Here is a 20,334-nt window from a genome sequence, read left to right on the forward strand (position 1 = left end):
ATAAATCAGACCTGGAATACGACTCAGCAATAAAAAAGAATGGACTATGGATGCAACAACTTGGAAGAATCTCAAGGGAATTAAGCTGAATGAAAAAAGCCAATCCCCAAAGGTTGCATACTGTATGATTCATTTACATAAAACTCTCGAAATGACAAAACTATAGAAATGGGAGACATTAACGGTCACCAATGGCGAAGGACTGGGGAGGCTGAGGAGCTGGCTGTGGGTATAAAGGAGCAACGGGCTGGATCCTTGTAATGATGGAACTATTTTGTATCTTGACTGTGATGGTGGACACATGAGCCTACACCACGTGATAAAATTGTACAGAATCATACACACACACACACACACACAGAGTACAAGTAAAACCAGGAAAATCTGACTAAGATGGGTAGATTTTACTGATGTCAATATTCTGGTTGTGTTCTTGTTCTAGTTTTGCATTGGGGGAAACTGGGCAAGGGGTACATACGACCTCTGTATTATTTCTTACAAATGTGTGTGAATCTACATTTATCTCCCAAAAAAGAAATTCAAAAGAAATATAAATCAGATCATGTCACGCCCTGGGATAAAGCCATTCAGTCAATGGCCTCCCGTTGACTTTGGAATAAAACGGTCTGCTTATTGACTAGGATGTAGTCCACGATCTGGTCCCTGCCAACCTGTCCAGGCTTACAGTATGTTATTCTCCCCTGCTCTCCTGGTGCCAATCACAATCACCACCTCTTAGTTCCAAGGCATCAAGATTGCCCACTCCTTCTGGCTTTCATACAGCTGCTCCCTCTTTCTGGAAAGCTTTTTTCTGGCTCTTCCCATGGTTGCATCTTTCATAACTTTAGGGCTCAGCTTAAATGCCACCTCCTCCTTTGCTAACTACACAATTTGCACCCTCTTCTTTCCTGCACAGGCCTTATCCCAAATGTCATTATTTTTTCAATTCTTTTTCGTCTGCCTCCCGCACTAGATTGCAAGCTCCTAGGGCAGGGTGAATAGTGTTCTGCTGGACTCTGCTCTGTATCCCCAGCACCTGGCACAGTGCTTGGCACATGGTGAAGGTTCAGTAAACTGGCTGCTGAGTGAATGAATGAGTAGCCACGTGCCGCTTTGCCATCCGTGCTTTTCTGATGTAAAGCCCTCTGGATGGTGGCGTTGGGCTTATGGATGGGACTCCTTTCACTCCCTCCAGCTTGTTACTAACGGGAAGGGTGGCCGGTGGGTCCTTCGGCGCTGCTCCAAACCAGGGGGCTCCGCAGTCGGGGGCTGAAACGGGATGCGCTCCCGACCCAGGCCGATTTGCAGGGAGTGCGCAGGTTAGCCGAGGCCCCCGGAGAAGCCACCTTCGCTCCACTGTCTTTGTTGCTCCCACCTCCCCTGCCCCGGCCGCCGCTGCCTACAATGACTCGTGACTCCCTGCCGGCCTCGAAGGCTGCGGCGCGAGGGAGGGGGGCCCCGGGCGCCCACAGCCCGCCCTCCTCTCGGCCTCCAGGCGGGAGCCGGCCCTCCGGGAAGCGCTCGCCACCGCCAGCTCGCAGCCACCTTCCCCGCGCGCCCGCGCCTTGCAGGCAGCCGGGCTGCTCCCGAGGCGGGGGCGCGTGGCCGCGCGGGGTGCGTGGCGCCCCCGCCCCCGGCCGGCCGGCTCCCGCGCGCGAGCCCCGCACCGCAGCCCCCGGGGGCAGAGCCCGGCTGGCGCGCGCCCCGCCCCGCCCCAGGCCCGCCGCGCCCGCCCCCGCCCCCGCGCGCGCGCCCTCCCTCCCCACCCTCCCCGCCTCCCCCGCGCGCCCCTCCCCTCGCGCCCCTCCCGCGCCCTACATCCACCGCCCGGCCGAGGGGGCTCAGTCCGCAGCCGCCGCCGCCGCCGCGCCTCGGCCTCGGTGCAGGCAGCGGCCGTCGCCGAGACAGCTGCGCGGGCGAGCATCCCCAGGCAGTAAGCCCGCTTTCTCTCCGCGTGTGCGTGCGTGTGTGCTCCCGCCCGCCGGCCCGCGTCCCGGGGGAGCCGCTGCCCTCCTGCCCCGCCGCCGCCGCTCCCGGGCTGGCCCCCGCCGGCCGGCTGCCCGGCCTGCCAGGGCGGGGTCCCTGCGGCCGCGGCCGCGGCCTCGGCCACCGGGCGGGTGTGGGGGCTGGGGGGCGCACCGGGCTGCGGGATGGCCGACCGTGGGGTCCCCGTGGTGCGTGCCTCGGCCTCCCGTGGGCTTTCGCCACTGGGGTGGCGGGCGATGGGGATGGGCAGCGACTGGGGAGGGAGAAGGGTGGGGTGGGGGGGCGTGGGAGTGCAAAGGGGGCTCTCCCTGTTTTCCACTGCGGAATGGTGGGGAGTGGGATGGGAGTGAAGGGGGCCCTTGGCTTTCTCACCAAGGATGACGGGCAGTGGGGGTGGGGCGAGGTGGGGGCGCCTCTTGGTTTTCTCAACCAGAAGAGCTAGCGGGGGTTGTGGGGAGTGAGTGAAGATGAAGTGGGGGGCTCCCCTTGGTTTCTCATCCAGGATGGCGGGGACTGGGGAGGGAGTGAGGGGGGCCCTGCCTTGGTTTGCTCCACGAGGGTGGCTGGGGTCGGGGATGAGAGGGAGTGGAGGCGAGGGGGCTCCTCTTGGTTTACTCGACGGGGATGCAGGGGGAGGGCGGTGGTTGGAGGAGTGGGGGTGGGGTGCAGAGAGAATGAGGAGGGAGGGGGAGGGCCCGCTGTGGCTCTTCTCTCTAAGAGGGTGGTGAGGGGTTGGCGAATGGGGGTGGGGAGAGCGAGGGATTTCAGCTCCAGCGTGGAACCTAGAGAAGCAAGAGGAAGGTTCTATCACGTGGGCTGAGCCTTAGATGGTGGATTTTCAAAACTACAGGGTGTGACCTCTCCGTCTCAAAAAGCACGCAATCCCTCCAAGGTGCCGTCTGTTCTAGGCTCTGGGAGAGAGGTTTCTGCTTTCGAAGTTTCTTTCTCTTCCGTTCCTCGCGGCCTCTTCTCAGTCGTCCGGGACGAGGTAGAGGTTTGAAAATCAGCGAGGGAAGACTGTGCGTGGCTCGTGTTCAGTGCTAGGTTATTTTCTGCATTTGGGACTGTGCGAGTTTCTCAGGGTTGTTTTGATTGCCCTTTACAACAAAAACCCTGTACGGGAGACCCCTTGGGAAAAGAAGAGACTAAGCTTTATTAAGGGGACCAGCTTTGGTTTTTGAATTTCCTGAAGGGCGAGAGATGCATCGCAGTACCATTTCGCTTGGCTTTCAGAAGAGGTGGAAATAGAATAAACGCATGTCTTTGCTGAAGTCCTCTATAGTCACTTAAATTATTCCATCGGGATTATCTGAGCCCCCTTTGATTTGAATTTGGAACAGATCCAGTTTTCCTAATTGGAGCCATCATTTTGTAATTGCCTGTAATTCTTCCCTGGGTTATCAAATCTATGGCAAGTTTATAGAGCAGCAGGAATAATTTTTTTTGTTTATCTTGATTAAGACAGTTTTAATGTAAATTTTATGTTGTTCCTTGGAAGTGGGAACATTTGCAGAATAGAAGTTTAAATTATGGGCCCCTTGGACGTTTGCAAAGCCTTGCCCTCCCCAGCTCACCTTCTCCAGGAGCAGAACCCTCCCGGTTCTTTACCCCGAGGAAGCGAGGGCTCCTGGGACGGAACTGTGGCCTTTGGAAACTCGTGCTCACATTTGCTTAAGAGGAACAAGTGTTAAAAAGGCCTAGGTCGTTAAGGTGGTGAGGCTATAGTGCTTTCCCATTTTGGTTACGGAAGGTTCTAACCCGGTCTTTATCTTCAGTCTTTAAAAATGCTTGTTTAACATTTTTAAGAGCAGAATATGATCTTTATGCACCAGGAAATTGGTCAGAGAGGTCATGATTTGTGCAAACCGCCTCGAAAGGTGTGTAGTCTAAGACTACCATATAGATTCTGTGAGCATAGATGGCTTTTGAAATTCCAAGCCTACCATTCCCATATTGAGTTTTTGGAGATGGAACACGTTTTTCTCAACCAAGTCTAGGTTTTCGAGTAAAACTTAAAATTTGTGTAAGATTTACTTGGGCAAAATTCCTCTTGTGTGATACCAGTGCATTGGAGCTAATTTAGTATGTATCAATCTAATGGACCGCTTAAATAAGATTATTTTATTTGTTTACTGGCGATGCTAAACTGGAAATACAGATTTTTGGTCTCAAAGATAGACGAAAATGCATTTAAATAAGCACTGTTGTATGCACCATTTATAATGTTAATGTGATACGCATTCTATACACACACAGCAATCTAAAAATAGTGCATATAAAAATACAATTTAAGTCTGATTGTTTTTCGCTTCTGAGTAGGATGCTGAGAGGGGTGAAGTCTTTTACAGAGAGAAGCCTGTTGATGAGTGGTGGGCTTTAAGCTTCTCCAGACAAAAGGAGTAAATGGCGTGTCTGTCACCCAGCTTTTTGAGAACCTGTTGTTTGCCCTGTGGGAGTGGAGGGAAAAAAGATGAACAAAGTTCAGAAATGAACAAAAGTGCAACCGAATATCTTTCAAAATATTCTTAAAGATTTTGCTACTATCCGTTAGAAAAGTAATTTGTAAATCAAGCCTCTGTGTAAGAAATTGACCACCACTCCTAAAGTTTTAACGTTTAAAAGCAATGACAGTTAGTGGGAGGGATGGAAGTTAACCCTCTGCTCCCGACTCCTGACTCCTGCGTTCGCCTACCTCCGGGTCGCCTTCCCCACCCCCCTGCCTCTTCCCCTCTGGTGCCAGCAGCTTTGGCTTTTATAACCTTGTGGGAGTTGAACAAATGTTCGTGCTCGCTTGAACTTTAGGCCTTATCTATTTGGCTGCTTTCCCCAACTTTTGCCTACAAAATTTTTTTGGTTAATTGAACTTTCCAGTTGTTTGGATTTGGGGTAAAAGAGAGTGGACTGTAATTATTTTCTCTTAAAAGATCTTTTCTTTCAGCTGCTGTTGGACCAGAGCACAGAAAGCTGCTTTTTTTGGTCACCGGAGTATTTAATTAAGCAGAATGTATGACCATTCATTTATTCAACAAACATTTACCGAGTGCCCGCCTCCGGTGGAGGCTGAGTGCTGGGTGCAGGATACGCAGAGGATAAGAAATGGCTCCTGCCTTCTGGTGCGGTTATGAAAATGGAAACTAGGCAGTGAATTTATTTGTTGTGAATACTCAAGAGTTGTCCGGAGTCTTTTCGACATTAACATAACACTTCACGTGCATTACCCATGCCTCACCCGCACAAACAGTGAGTCGCTTCTTTCCAGGGAATTATTCACTGCGTGTATTCTCTCTCACCTTCCCAACTAAGACATACTTTTTCATTTTGGGTAATAACGCGGTTTATAAGTCATCTTAAGGCCTGTGGCCTTTTTTGAAAAGATAAGTTTTATGTAAAGTAGATAGGACATAGCAGATTTCTTGAGATTTAAGTTCAGCATTTTGTGTCACTGTATTGAGCCATGAGAGGAAGATGGCCAGGCCAGCATTCCTTCCTATGACTTAAAGCGTCTGCTGACAGCAAATTGGGCCAAAAGAATTATTTTTCTGTGACCAGCTTTGAATTGTGGATAATAATGGGTGATGCAGGGGCCGTCCGGGTGGTGCAGTAGTTAAGTTCGCACGTTCCACTTCTCGGCAGCCCAGGGTTCGCCGGTTCAGATCCCGGGTGTGGACGTGGCACCACTTGGCAAGCCATGCTGTGGTAGGGGTCCCACATATAAAGTAGAGGACGATGGGCACGGATGTTAGCTCAGGGCCAGTCTTCCTCAGCAAAAAGAGGAGGATTGGCAGCAGTTAGCTCAGGGCTAATCTTCCTCAAAAAAAAAAAAAAAAAAGGGTGATGGAGCCCAGAGAGCAAGTAATACTAAATAGTAACTTGAGTGAACCTTTGCCTTCCTGCAGGGCCGCTTCCTGAGATCTTTGAGGGTTCCCCTGTTTGTGGAGAGTGCTAGACCAGTGATTTTTAACCAGGGCAACTTTGCCCCCCGGGGCACATTGAGCAATGTCCGGAGACATTTTTGGCTGTCACAAGCTTGGAGTGGGGCATGCTACTGGTGTCTGGTGGGTAGGGCCAGTGCACGGGGCAGCCTCCCACAACAAAGAATGATCTGACTCAAAACGTCAATAGCACTGAGGTTGATGTAATTTCCTCTACAAAATGCAGTAAAATGTAGGGGCCAGTGGCATAGTGGTTAAGTTCGCATGCTCCACTTCAGCAGCCCAGAGTTTGCGGGTTCAGATCCTGGGCATGGACCTGGCACCGCTCATCAAGTCACGCTGTGGTGGCGTCCCACATAAAGTAGAGGGAGATTGGCACAGATGTTAGCTCAGTGACAATCTTCCTCAAGCAAAAAAAAAAAACGAGGAAGATTGGCAACAGATGCTAGCTCAGGACCAATCTTCCTTAGGAAGAAAATGCAGTAAAATGTATTTTAGGAGAGTGGAAAACAATAACTGTCTTGATGTGACTGAGAAGTTGACTGGAGTCACTTCACTTGTCTTAACAGTAACTAGTTATTAATTAAAAGACCAATAGCAGCTATCATTTATGGTACTTGCTCTGTGCCAGGCACTTGTATATATTGTAAATTCTCTCCATTTTATAAATGAAGAACCAGGCTCAGAGAGGTAAAGTAACTTGCCCTAGGTCTCACAGCTGGTCCAGGCTGAAAGTAGACATCAAAGTGAAGATTATCTTACTCCTTAGAAGTTCATGGTTTTGAGCACAACATCATACTGTCTCCCTTGTGGCATGCTCCATTCAAAATTTTACTTAACAAAATTAAAATGACTGCATGTCCTATATACCATTGAGCTTGCTTGAGAGTAATTAAAACCACGAATGTTAAATTTGGTCATACTTGGAGTGAGTGGCCAGGAATAGGGGGAGAAAGGGAACGGACATTACTCGAAGGCCTACTGTAGTTCTAGAAAATATGCTAGTTGAGTTTACACTTGTTATGTAATTTGATTCTCGCAGCAACTCTGCAGGGTGGGTATGATGCGCATTTCACAGGTGAGGTTAGTGAAGTAACTTTCTAAGATTGCACAGCTGATGCGCAGCAGAGCTGGGATTTGAACTGAAAAGTCCCGCGACTGAGCCACTGTCCCTGGCTGCTTGCTCTAAAGCTTGGGGGTTGCCGGAGGGGGTTGAGTAGAGGAGCATGCTGCAGAGAGCTGAGTAATTGGTCCTGGATAAAAAGTAATTTCAGAGGTGACGTGTGGGAGACGATGGAGTATACGCCGGGAGAGAACGAATGGAGAGGTGAGTCATTGCACCTTCCTTAACTGGTAAGAATTGAGTTCCACGTGGACTTTGTTCTAGAGATCTCCCCAAATTGAGACCGCGATTGTCACTTTGGAGAACTTCATTTACTATCGTACTTGAATTTTTCAAACACTGTTTTGATGACCGTGAACCTGAAAGTTAATTGACTGTGTGTGTATCCTTCCAGCAGCTTCCCCTTTACCTTTTTTTACGACTGTCCCATAGAACTTAGTGACGACAGCATTTCGTTTTGTCGTCTTTTTACACATTTTAAACATTTGTGTTTGCCATGTCAGTTGTTTTTATAATAAACGTCATCAAATTCATACTTGTGTTTTCCATATGGGGGATGTGTTTTGTTTTCAGAGCTAAATATTTACTTTAAGTTTTGATGTGTTGTGTTTTACAGCATAAAAAGAGGAAAAATAAAAAGCCCAATAGCAATCATATTTTGTCTGGCAAGCTTTTTTTTTTCTTTTTGTGGGTAGAAGAAGGACCTCATGTTTCATTTCATTTACTTTAAATTGTGAAGGAATTTTAACCATGATTCTCAAGGGCCAGGATGCTGGGAAAAAAAGAAATGTTATTTAGATAAAATGCGTGCTTTGATTTCCACACAGGACTGTGAGCCCTAGATTCTGATTATAATAATGGTTCCGACTGCAGCAATCAGCCACTTGGGTAATCAGCCACTGGGTATGGACACGCATTGTGATACAGCCTGATTTTTTACCCCCACCAATGATTTTAGAATAGACTTGAGAGATCTGATAAAACTTGCAAGAATGCACTAATCCTTTTGAAAATCTAACTTTTTAATGATATGAGTGGTACTTTTTCATTGGAGGGCAATTCAGAAAATACAGAAAAGCCTAAAGAAGAAAATAAAAATGAGTTATAATCCGTCACCCAAAAATTAGTGACAGTGTTTTGTATAGTCATACGTTGCTTAACGATGGGAATGCGTTTTGAGAAATGTGTTAGGTGATTTTTGTCGTTATGCGAATGTCATGGAGTGTACTTAGACACACCTAGATGGTGTAGCCTACTGCACTCCTAGGCTGTATGGTACTCACTTATGGGACGACCATCGTATATGCGGTCCGTCATTGACCGAACCGTCGTTATTCAGTACATGAGTATTCCTTTTTAAAATACAGTGATTTTTTAAATGGTTGACTCAAGTCCATTGCAAAATCTCCAACTTAGAAATGTAGTCTATGTTATTTTTTTAAAGTTTACCAAAAGATTTTCTGACTTAGTGCTGCATCTCTAGATTGAAGACAGGGTCACAAGGAGTGAAATGGGAGGCCGCTGGGAAGTTAGAAAACTATCCTGTGACCTCCTCAGGTGAGCTCCTTAAAATTCCTCCTCCTCCAACTTGAGTAATAGAATTTCAGTGCTAGAAGGGGCTGTCAATCCGCACCCCCCTTCATTTTACACGGGAGGAAACTGAGGCTCCAAGAGGTCAAGCCCTTGCTCCAAGGTCATAGTATTTGTTAATGACGGAGTTCTGGTTTGAATGTTTAGGTCCTCCATACCTAGGTAAATTTTTATTTCCTGATTAAAAAGTCGTTACAATCAAGAACTTTTTGTTGGCCTGTCCCTCAAAAGAACAAGCTTTCACGGTGGAAGTATTTAACTATACTAAAGGAAACCAAAAAGGCCAAGTATTTCCAAATTTCAGAAAATGACCAGAGCAGTTGCGAGCCGTGCAAGAATTTTTCATATTATTTGCTTTATTGAAATTGAACTTTCGTGGTAGGGAACCTCTTTCGGGCATCTAGCCCTCAGTTTCATTTCCTCCAGCTCATGGGGCAAGAACCACCTGTAGTCACAGAAATGAAAAATGACTCTCTAAGAGTCTTTACACGTGCTAGCCTGGAAGACCACGATTAGAGCTATTCCAGCATGAAAGTATTTTTTTCTTTATAAAATGAGGTGTCTGTTAAAATTGTGGGCAAGAAATTTTAAAGATTGCTTCTGCTTCCAAACTTAGAAAGTTAACAGATCGTAGCCCATGCTGGCACTATGATGCCATTAAACACACACATACACATGGTGGTGGTTTTAATCTGGCACTATTAAAAAATAAGTTCTTAAACTTTCCTCCCTTTCTTTCCCTGCCCCTCTTTGTTTCTTTCTGTAGCTGTGTGGGTCATTCTCTCTGTGTCTCCTTTGTGTGTGTGTGTGTTTGACTCTGAGTCCCTCTTTTTCGGTCCAGCTGACTGCCCGCTTTCCTTTTTCCGGGCTCTGGGTGTATCCACATCATCATGTGCATCTGCTGGTACGTCTTCCCCCGTCCCCATTTATCAGCATGACAGTTACCCCAGCCTGGACTGGGGCGGGTCTGTTTTTCAGCCTAGGATGGGCAGGAAAGCTGTTCTCCCCCGAGCAGGTGTGGGGTGAGAAGAGCTGGTGTTCCTTGATACGGAAATGTCACTGATAGAATAGACTTAAACAAGATATGCACAGAGATTACACAGGCTGCATATACATGTAAACCTGTGAACACAAAATCATCCCTTCTCTGCAGCCAGGGCCCCAGCAAATGCTAAAGCCACGTGAAATAGTGAATATGGATGCTCATTGCCAAGGGCTTACTATTCGAACAAATGAGAAAATTGTAGCCTCGCCTAGGGGTGTGTTCTTCAGTAGGTTTCGCTCCTGTTCTTCATTACTGCCTGCTAACAAATATGTGCACTGTCAGCGAGCAGCGAGCTCTTCCAGCTTCCCCTACTACACTGTCTTTCTCTTCTAAAAATGGGGTATCCTCTCTATTTCAACCACTGGGATTTGCTTGTACTTCATATTTGAGCTACTACGGGTATCCAGTGCACCGATAGAAGATACAAGTGTACTGCTTTTTTTAAAGCAGTGAAACCTAGAAGAAAAGGACTATCAAACTAAGTCTTTGCTGTCAGCATTTTGCTGCTTGTAGAATTTATATTTTATTTTTCCACATAAAAACTCTCTGGATCTTATATATATTCCAAGACATAAAATGTTCCATGGACATTCTAATCAAAAGAATTCGTAATATCCACAAGGTTTTAAATTGACTTTTCAATACTGAGGGAAGTGTCTGCTAGCAGGGAACGCAGAGGTTTATCATCAAGGTTGTATTGACTAGGATGGTACAAAACTAGATTTCTGTACTTCATAAATAAGTTTTGTCATTCACTTTCAGTTTTAGAGTGTGGGTGAGGCTGCTTGACTCCTATCAGATTTCAAATGTGTGATTTATTAGGAGGACGTTGAGGATTGGTTTTCCAGTGAATCCATGCCAGCTCCGGTTTTACACATCATTCTTGTTTGTGAAGCTGATGGCTGGCGTCTGCCAATAGACATAAGCAGTTGTCTGCACTTGCAGCTGGCCAGGTGGACTGAAGTCACAGGTGTCCCCCCAGGTTTCTTTTTTTTTTTTTAAGATTTTATTTTTCTTTTTTCTCCCCAAAGCCCCCCGGTACATACTTGTATACTTTTAGTTGTGGGTCATTCTAGTTGTGGCATGTGGGATGCCGCCTCAGCATGGCCTGATGAGTGGTGCCATGTCCACACCCAGGATCCAAACTGGCAAAACCCTGGGCCGCCGAAATGGAGCGTGCAAACTTAACCACTCGGCCACGGGGCTGGCCACAAACCCCACCCTTCTCCCGGTTCCTTAGGGACTAAACAGTGTGCACAGACATACACAAACAAATTATAAAGTCTCCAGATATTTATATCACTAAGCTATAATATTGGATTTAGACATTTGAATTAACAATTTTTTTGTGTTTTTCAACAGCTTCAAGAAACACCCTGTAAATAATTGTAGTTTAAAATACATAAAATGATAAAGCCCTTGACCAGATAGCTTCTGGAACCTAAGGAGACGCTAAGTTCCTTGTCACAGATTCTGCATCTCCAAATGCCAGGGTCAGTTCACATGTTCACATCCTAGGCCCGTCCCTTCTAGGCCACAAGATGCTCTGGCCCTTGTAAGAAAGGAACTGGGAAGGAATTGTCCAACATAGTAAGCACACCTAACCCCGCTAAAGAAAGAAACCAAGTGACAAACTAATAGGAGGCGGAAGTTTATACTTGCAACTCTAGATAAAGCAGTCAGTCGGCCCTGGTTAGAGCCACTTCTTCAGTATCCACTCCCCCCACTTTATTAAGGAAGAATTACAAATATAATTGTATGTATTTGAAGGGTACAATGTGATGATTTGATTTACATTATGGAATGATTGTCAAGATAATTTAACGTCAACTTTATTGCGTATTGTTTATGTACAATAAACTGCATCCGCTTAAGGCATACAATTTGATGAGTTTTGGCAGGTGTATGAACACAAGAGACCACTGCCACAGTCACCTGTAGAAGATTTGGATCACTCCCCCGAAGTTCTCATGTGGCCCTCTGCACAGGGCCCTTCTTCCCTCTGCCCCATCCACAGGCCACCAGTGATCGGCTTTTGTGGGAGAACGACATTCTAAACTTAGATTTGAAAGTTTGTGGATCCTTCTCTCTCCAAAGACTAGATGTATATCTAAAATGCAATTTTCTTCTCTATGTTTAAGACAAAATAGTATTACAAGGAGATTCCAGGTAGGACTTCCTAGAACCTTTTCCTGATTGCCTAAAGATGAGTACTTAAGAATTTTGCCTGCAAGTAAACTACAGCATCCTTATTAAACAGACTCATTACATACTTGGATGGAGAGAAGCAACTCTGATAAAATGGAAAAGCGGTATATGTTCTTCTGAAGTAGTTACAGTGAGATGTCAAATTCCCCAAGAACAGGACAAATAAAATAATTTGATTTGTGCTTCACACTTATTCATAAAGTAAAAATGAAAAATGAGAATAAATATTTTACATCTATATATATCTATACCTCCAGCTAGCGTATGCGTATAATCATTACACAGGAATAACCCTATCCCTTGAAGCTTCCAAAAGATTTGAAACAGGTTTCTGTGGATGGGAGGTGTACCATCTTTGCACATGTGCAAATCAAGCTTTTAATATGCTAAATGTGGGGCCGGCCTGGTGGTGCAGCAGTTAAGTTCGCACGTTCTGCTTCTCGGCAGCCTGGGGTTCGCCAGTTCTGATCCCGGGTGTGCACATGGTACCACTTGGCAAAAGCCATGCTGTGGTAGGCGTCCCACGTATAAAATAGAGGAAGATGGGCATGGATGTTAGCTCAGGGCCAGTCTTCCTCAGCAAAAAGAGGAAGATTGGCAGTAGTTAGATGAGGGCTAATCTTCCTCCAAAAAAAATGCTAAATGTTACTTTCTCATTGACATATCCAATTGAAGGAATAATTAGGCAATTTAAGGGCTATAGTATTGAGACGCAGTTTGTCCCTTCCTCACTCCCTCAAAGAAATTCGTGTCACTGTTTTTTGTGTCTAGTTGGCTCTCCGTGCCATTGCTGTTGCTGTGTCCTGCATCTAGTCTCCATGTGTCTTCCTGATTTCTACTGTTTCTGCCCTCCCCTGTCTTCCTTTCCTGATTTTCTTCCTCTTCCTTTCTTTTCTTCTCCTAATGCTACTTCTCTTACACTGCTCTGCTTTCTCCCGACAAAGCTGTTTTTCTAAACATCTTCAGACCGAGCCATCAGCAGACAAATTCCAACATGTCAGATAGCGTCTTGGGGGCTCTTTTCCTTTTTGTTTTGTGGTCCAGTAGTTTCTTGAAACTCCTTTCAGGTTTGGAGCTGTGCTGGAGGTTTGAGAGTTGTGAATCGTTGGTTTTCAGATTATCAAAGTTAAGTATGTTTGTGGGGCTGTGTTGTAGACAGTCTTTAAAATGGTGAATCATTAAAAAGAAATGAATGGGGAGCCGGCCTGGTGGTGTAGTGCTTAAGTTCGCAGCCTCTGCTTTGGTAGCTCAGGGTTGGCAAGTTCGGATCCTGAGCACAGACCTACACTGCTTCTCAGCCATGCTGTGGTGGTGACCCACGTACAAAATAGAGGAAGATTGTCACAGATTGGCTCAGGGCAGACCTTCCTCACCAAAATAAAAAGGAAAAGAGAAGAAAAAGAGAAAGAAATGAATGATTTACATTATAATGTTCCTGTGATAATTCCTTTTACAAAACTAAAGCAATTAAAATTGTATTGAAGTAAGGTGATTTATTGCTCCTCAGAATGTATTGTAAAGGGTTTTCTTAAAACCCTTCAGCATTTATCAAAATCTATTGAACGCACAACACAGAGTGAATGCTAATGTGAAGTATGGACAGGTCAGCGTGAGCACTGGGTTGGGACTTCATCTGCCACCACTGGGGCATCATGCCATCTTTGCGGTGGAGTGGAGCCCCAGACTTGACAAATTCCCTCCCCTACAACCCAGTGAGCTCTTTTGCCACTCTTGCATTTGTGGTGACACTAGCAACAGTGACAGTTGATGAGCTCATGCCAACTCTTTGAGCCAATATCCAGGTCGGAGTTTGATCGCTTTGGGCCAAAGGCTATTGCATAGCTGGTAGTAGCAGAGACCTAACACCAGAACTCGGTGTAGCCAGCTCTACAGTAGACCCGTGTGAAAAGATGAGGGTTTTTAAGGTCTTATTGTAAATAGTTTCTGTATATTGGAATGGGGTGATTATTGTGAGCAACTACAAGTATCTGTTACTCTCTTGAGCTGCCTGTGAAATAGAACATTCTTTGGTAGGCGGTGGTAAGCAGAGAGGGAATCAGGTCTGAGAGGAATGTTGAGACTGAGGGAGACAAGCAACCATTACGGTGATGATAAAGTCCCTGGAGGAGAGAAAACTGCCAAGGCACCAAGGGTTGGAACATAAATGAGGGCGATCGCTCAAGGGGTGGATCTCTTGGGGATGTGGTTGCTCATGGAATGTGTCCCTCCGGTCTGCGGTTAGACCCAGGCTGAAAAACTTCATCCAGTTACCTGAAAAAATACTAATAAAAGGGTGAATTGGTTATAGAGTTCGCTTATTTAACTTACTAAATTTCCTTTGTATATCAGAATTCAACTTTTGTGTATGGATCTGTTATGTATACTCATTGTCACACCCGTTATTAGACAAACTTTTATGTATTTTTTCTTGCTTTCACTGCTTGCCTGATTGACTATGCATGTGGTCCTCCCTCTGTTAGAGTCCGCGGACGTTAACAGGGGAAGGAGAAGAGAAGGGACAGAAATAACCTCTCCCTCGAGTCACAATCCATGATGGAGGCTGGGGATTCCAGTCCCATTGCCAAGATCACGGGTTACTCTGTGCCGGTGGTGAACCACACGGTGGCACAGCCAGTGCATTCCTCGTGGTCGCCTTCACGATCGACACCAGGCTCTGCAGCTGATTTCATTGTGCAGCAGCTCCTGTCCATTGCAGAGAGAGCAAAGGTCACGGTCTGACCAGATCATAATGTATTCGCATCACAGGTATAGACAGGCTCAGTCAGCCATGAGGCCTGGCATGGTCGTGCTCCTTCTCCCCCCAGTCAAGCTGCTGGAAGGCCCGGGGAGGTCTAGTGGCAGTGGCATACTGTGCAGGTATGTGACAACATCCTCTTGCCACTTGCTGCTCACCCAACTGCTTCTCACCACCCTTTGGCCCCTTTTTGTCTCTCTTCCCCTCTTTACCTTCAGTTCAGTTACTTGTGTATTTTCTGTTAAGGAACAAGGAGGCAGAGCCTCAGCACAAAAACGTTGGAGGACCATTGGCCTAAGTATTCAAACCACCAGCGAAGTGTGCTTTAGACTTTCCTAACTGCCAGGTTTTTACTGCTGCGCTGGCTTGTTAGGTGTAAAATGGAACTTAGGGTACTTTGTAAACGTTTTCTGACACACAACTTGGAAGTTGAATTGTGTCACCTTATAAACATATCACTCCTTCTACTTTTGTTTTTTTTTTTTTTTGGTGAGGAAGAGCTAACATCTGTGGCCAGTCTTCCTCTTTTTGCTGACACCACGACAGCATGGCTTGATGAGCGGTGTGTAGGTCAGTGCCCAGAATCCGAACCTGTGAACTTAACCACTGCACCACCGGGCTGGCCCACTCCTTCCACTTTGAAAACTCCTGTAATTTTTCTTCATGTGTTTGTTAGTGTCCCTACAGCAGATGCAGGCAGCGTGCGTGCTGATGTAAAGAATTTCCTCTATGGCTAATGGATTGGAGCAGGGCTGCCCAATTGCCAGCACTTAAGGAAACAGTTCATGCAGTGCCAAACCCAGCTTATAAAGTATGAGGCTGAGAACTTCATAAAATGAGATCAGCACGTTTATTGAGTACTTACTCTATGTGCAAGGCACTTTGCTAGGCCTGCAGGATGCTGTGGGGAATATTAAAAGCAAAAGTGATCTATTCAAGCAAGGAATGTCCATTCTAGTGGGAGAAGCTGTTAGAGACGCGTTAAGGACGTGGTAGAAAGAGTCCTGAACTGAGGGGGAGGAGGAGAGTCAGGAGTTTTGTATCTTAGCCCAAGTTCTGCGAAGAACCATCTGATCCCTTGGGCAAATCACTTTCTCTCTCGGGTCTCAGTTTATAAAAAGGGAGTCGGACTAGATAATCTGTAAGACACTCTGTGGGTTGGTTCATAAACAGATGTGTTCAAAAGTTAAACAACAGTACAAGGTCATAATAGAAGAGATTCCAGACCATGGCACATTCCCTTTTGCCAAATGAAGTGTACATGTAAGTTATTATTAGACATATATGGTACATATATTTATACTATATCATTATGCTAATTACAACTGAAGACCAGTAGTTCTCAAAGTGAGGTCCTTGGACCAGCAGCATCAGCATCACCTGGGAGCTTGTTAGACCTGCAAACTCATGGACCTCACCACACACCTACTGGATCAGAAACTGGGGGGATGGGGCCCAGCACTTTGTGTTTTAACAACCCCCTCCCCCTAGGTGATTCTTTATTTTTTTTATTTGAGTAAGATTATCTCTGAGCTAACATCCACTGCCAAGCCTCCTCTTTTTGCTGAGGAAGACTGCCCCTGAGCTAACATCCATGCGCATCTTCCTCTACCTTATATGAGGGAGGCCTGCCACAGCATGGCTTGATAAGTGGTGTGTAGGTCCGCACCCAGGATCCAAACTGGCGAACCCCAGGCTGCCTGAAGTGGAGTGCATGAAATTAATCGCTACACTCCAGGCCAGGCCCCCACTAGGAGATTCTGATGCTCCCTACACTTTGACGGCTGTGGGCTGTGGTAATTTGGGGCAGTGGTTCTCAAACTTGGCTGCATACAACATTCATCTAGCGGAGCTTGTTGCGGGGGGGTGAGGGAGTGCACCCAGATGTCACTAGTGGCTCTGGCTCCCCGGGTGCAGCCAATTTGAGAATCGCTGGTTTAGGGGAGGGTGGCATGAGCCAAAGTACCTGTATTCTCCAGTGGTGACAGACCTCAGAGGCAGGGAGGCAGCCAACACCAGAACTGAGTATGGGGAAGCTGAAAAGTGGGTTTGAGTCTGATTGGAAGGCCTTAAATTTCATGCCAGAAATGTGGCCTTTAGATCACATTGGAGGGAGGTTAGGGGGAAAGGGAGTGATCTGTTTGAAAGATGATTCTGGAAGCTATATGAAGGAGGGCGCATGTCCATAGTTAAAAAGGCCGATGAAGTAGTCTAGGTGTGAAGTGATGATGGGCCAAATTAGGATTGTTGAAATGAGATTATAAGGAAGGAAAAGTATGAAAGCTCTTTGCAGGACGAACGGACAAGATTGGGTGATGGTTTGGGAGTGAGGGCCGGGTTAGAATGTCCTTGGCTGAGGGGTTCATCTGAGACTTCTGGGGTAGCCGGTGCTGTCTAGATGCATCTGTCAGAATTGTCACGTTCTATGGATCTGTACTCATCCTTTGTCCCTCGTTGCTTTGATTGAGGAGTTCTAATTCGGGGAGCGGGTAGTCCCCAGTGAGTTATATAAAAATACAGAATTGTATTCACCCAGAAAGCTACCCGCGGTCATCATGGCAGGGAAAAATCCTGTTTCCCTTAACGAAAGAATGCTTGGAGCTGTGGGAAAGTTGCAAACTTGGCAATGACTAATTCAAGCCTATCAGTCAATTAAGTGAATTTTTATTTTGTCATTTGTTTTATTTGGGAGCTGCTGTAATAGTCATTGAAAGGACATCAATCTCTGTATTTTTAAAACAAAACAAAAATACCACTGAACATTAGGGCAAAGGACAAGAATTTCAAGGTTTTACCTTTTGACTTTAGCAAATATTTGCCGCTCCATTTTTCTTGCTGGGTTTTGCCATTTGGTTTGTTTTTTTGTGTTCTCATTTGTTCCTAATGCCTGATAATTTTATGTTCCTCTATTCTGTTATTGATGGCTTTTTTATTCTTAGGTATTCTTAATGTTGTATTTTTTTGCTTTTCTTCATTCTCATAGAGCTCATTAGCCAGCAATTATGCAACGAAATATATGGAAAAGTAACTATAGTCTTTTTTTTTTTTAACCTTTTGCCTCCCTTCACCCGTTTCTCCCACCCTCCCGCCTCTTGCAACCTGTTCTCTGTATCTATGGGCTTGTGTTTTTTAGATTCCATATATAAGAGAGATCATACAGTATTTGTCTGTCTCTGTCTGACTTATTTCACTTAGCATAACGCCCTCGAGGTCCATCCATCTTGTCCCAAAGGACAAGATTTCATTCTTTTTATGGCTGAATAATATTCCATTGTATGTATATAGCACATTTTCTTTATCCATTCATCCATCAATGGACACTTAGGCTGTTTCCATATCTTGACTATTGTAAATAATGCTGCAGTGAACATGGGGATGTATATATTTTTTCCAGTTAGTATTTTCGTTTTCTCCAGGTAAATACTCAGAAGTGGAATTGCTGGATCATATGCTAGTTCTATTTTTAGTTTTTTGAGGAACCTCCGTACTGTTTTCCATGGTGGCTGCCCCAATTTACATTCCCGCCAACGGTGCACAAGGATTACCTTTTCTCTACATCCTCACCAACACTTGTTATTTCTTGTCTTTTTGATAATGGCTGTTCTAACAGGTGTGCGGTGATATCTTACTGTGGTTTTGATTTGCATGTCCCGGGTAATTAGTGATGTTGAGCATGTTTTCATGTGCCTGTATGTCTTCTTGGGAAAAATGTCTATTCAGATCTTCTGCCGATTTTTTAATTGGATTGTTTGTTTTCCTGCTATTGAGCTGTATGAGTTCTTTATATATTTTGGATACTAACCCCTTATCAAATATGTGATTTGCGAATATTTTCTCCCATTCTGTAGGTTCCCTTTTCATTTCGTTGATGGTTTCCTTTGCTGTGCAGAAACTCTTTAGTATGATATAGTCTCACTTTTTTATTTTTGCTTTTCTTGCAAAAGTATTCTTAATGTTTTAATACTCCAGTTAAAATATAAACAAATATGTTTTTATTTCTTATCCCCCCCTTTATGACCAAAAACTTATTTAAATCTGCGTCCAGAAGTGGCTCATCGAAAGAGCTTCTTAATGTTTGCTTGGAGCACAGTGGGAACACCGTTCGCCTTTCCACCTTGTGTTAGTTCATAGCTTGTGCCATATCCAGAAGGAAAGACACTTGTTACTTACTAGTTTGGAAACCTATGAAAGCAAATTCAATATTTTAAAGGGCTATATATATATTCCAATGCAAGGTTTAAAAATGGCTCACCACTCTAACTCAGGTAAAACTCTGCTTTTTGGATTTCTAAAGGAACTGTAAAAATCTAGACAGATCACAACTTTAAATGTGTAGTATATCAAGTAGATACCTTGTAAAAGTATACCCTGTCTTTTCCCAAACTGAATAAGGATAAAACCTTTCTCTTTCCAAATTGTGAAGAAGGTTATGATTATATTATATAAAATTAAATGTAGAAACTTGCACAGAATAAATGATCTTCCAGACGTACTATAGAGTATATCTGGTGATATACTCAATATTAAATCTTAATATAAGAACATAAAATTAGATTTTATTGTGTTTCTGTAACATAATATCCTTTTGTTTTTATTTATTAAGTTAATATATTGTTAAAGATTTGATTATGTTGCAGATCTTGATTATTTTGAAATTATTAAAAATGTATGTTTCATCTGAACCATTTATTTATACCAATAAATCATTTTGCTGAATGAGAGCCAGTTTATCAGTTGTTCTGCTGAAGGAAATGAGCCAGTGGCCATCTCGTTTGTATTTATTATTGTGTTTTATCATAACATTTAAATGTGTTTTGAATGGTGCATATACCAGTTTTTCTGACTACCACAGTAGCGTAAGCATTTGAATAAAAGTATGAAAGTAGGAGAAATGAGAAGTCTGAGCCATCCGTAACCATCACAAGTGTGCCTAATTAAGAAGATATTTGGGCTTCACCACCCTTTGGTGTCTTAGGTGGGAGAAAATATTCTGAAGGACATGATTAAGAAACGGTTACCATGACAATCACATTCAAAGAATTTAGAGGAGTTGATGAATCTGTGGGGCTCGTCCATTTTGATTGATTCATCTGGTCTTTTAGGTTCATTCAAACAGCTGCTGTCTCTGGGTTTTATTTTTCCACATAATTCGCCCAATTGATTGGTGATTTGGAGATTGTTTAAGCTTGTCTGTCAGTAGTGATGGGGTCGCCAGTGTCTGTGACCACAATACTGTTGTTAAACCTGAAAGAGAACATTGTGTATGTTAAATGTCGCTAGAACATGGCTACTGGCTTCTGGAATAATGTAAATGGTTTATCTAATTTCACTTATGATAATTCTGTCAGGGTGGGATGCGATTAACATGATTTATTTTAAAGCATGACCCCGACCCTAAAGCGTTTGCGTTTTATTTTGGATTTCTTTGCTGTCATCATGTTTTACCCAGTGTGTTTGGCTGCTGTTCTGCTTTTATTCTTTGACTTGCGCAATATCGTCAGCACAATTTGTGTTATGTCTAGTCAAAGCCACAGTTACACACTGCAGATCGAAAAGTATACACAACTTTACCTGCCACGAGTGTCTTGATCCTCCCAACTCCAACGAAATGTTAAGTGGGCCACAGACAATAAAGTGAAACGGAGATACAAATGCTGGTAAAATCTCGCTGTACGTTTTTATCGTTCTTTGTGAC

The 20,334-nt window shown here is 44.6% G+C and overlaps 1 protein-coding gene across 12 annotated transcripts in view; it reads left to right on the top strand.

Annotated features, from left to right (window-relative positions):
* The first annotated feature begins 1,716 nt into the window (after positions 1–1,716).
* Positions 1,717–20,334, top strand: part of FHL1 (four and a half LIM domains 1) — a 58,911-nt gene continuing 40,293 nt past the window's right edge. The window contains exon 1 of one of the 12 annotated variants that reach the window (XM_070604401.1): positions 1,717–1,933. The gene's annotated coding sequence lies outside the window, so the exon portion shown is untranslated. Of the gene's footprint in view, positions 1,934–2,075; positions 2,175–2,714; positions 2,975–7,209; positions 7,246–20,334 lie in introns of those variants that run through there. The other 11 variants (XM_070604407.1, XM_070604416.1, XM_070604397.1 and 8 more) reach the window with 11 other exon arrangements.

The sequence above is a fragment of the Equus przewalskii genome, chromosome X (assembly GCF_037783145.1).
Source record: "Equus przewalskii isolate Varuska chromosome X, EquPr2, whole genome shotgun sequence".
NCBI classification, from domain to species: domain Eukaryota; kingdom Metazoa; phylum Chordata; class Mammalia; order Perissodactyla; family Equidae; genus Equus; species Equus przewalskii.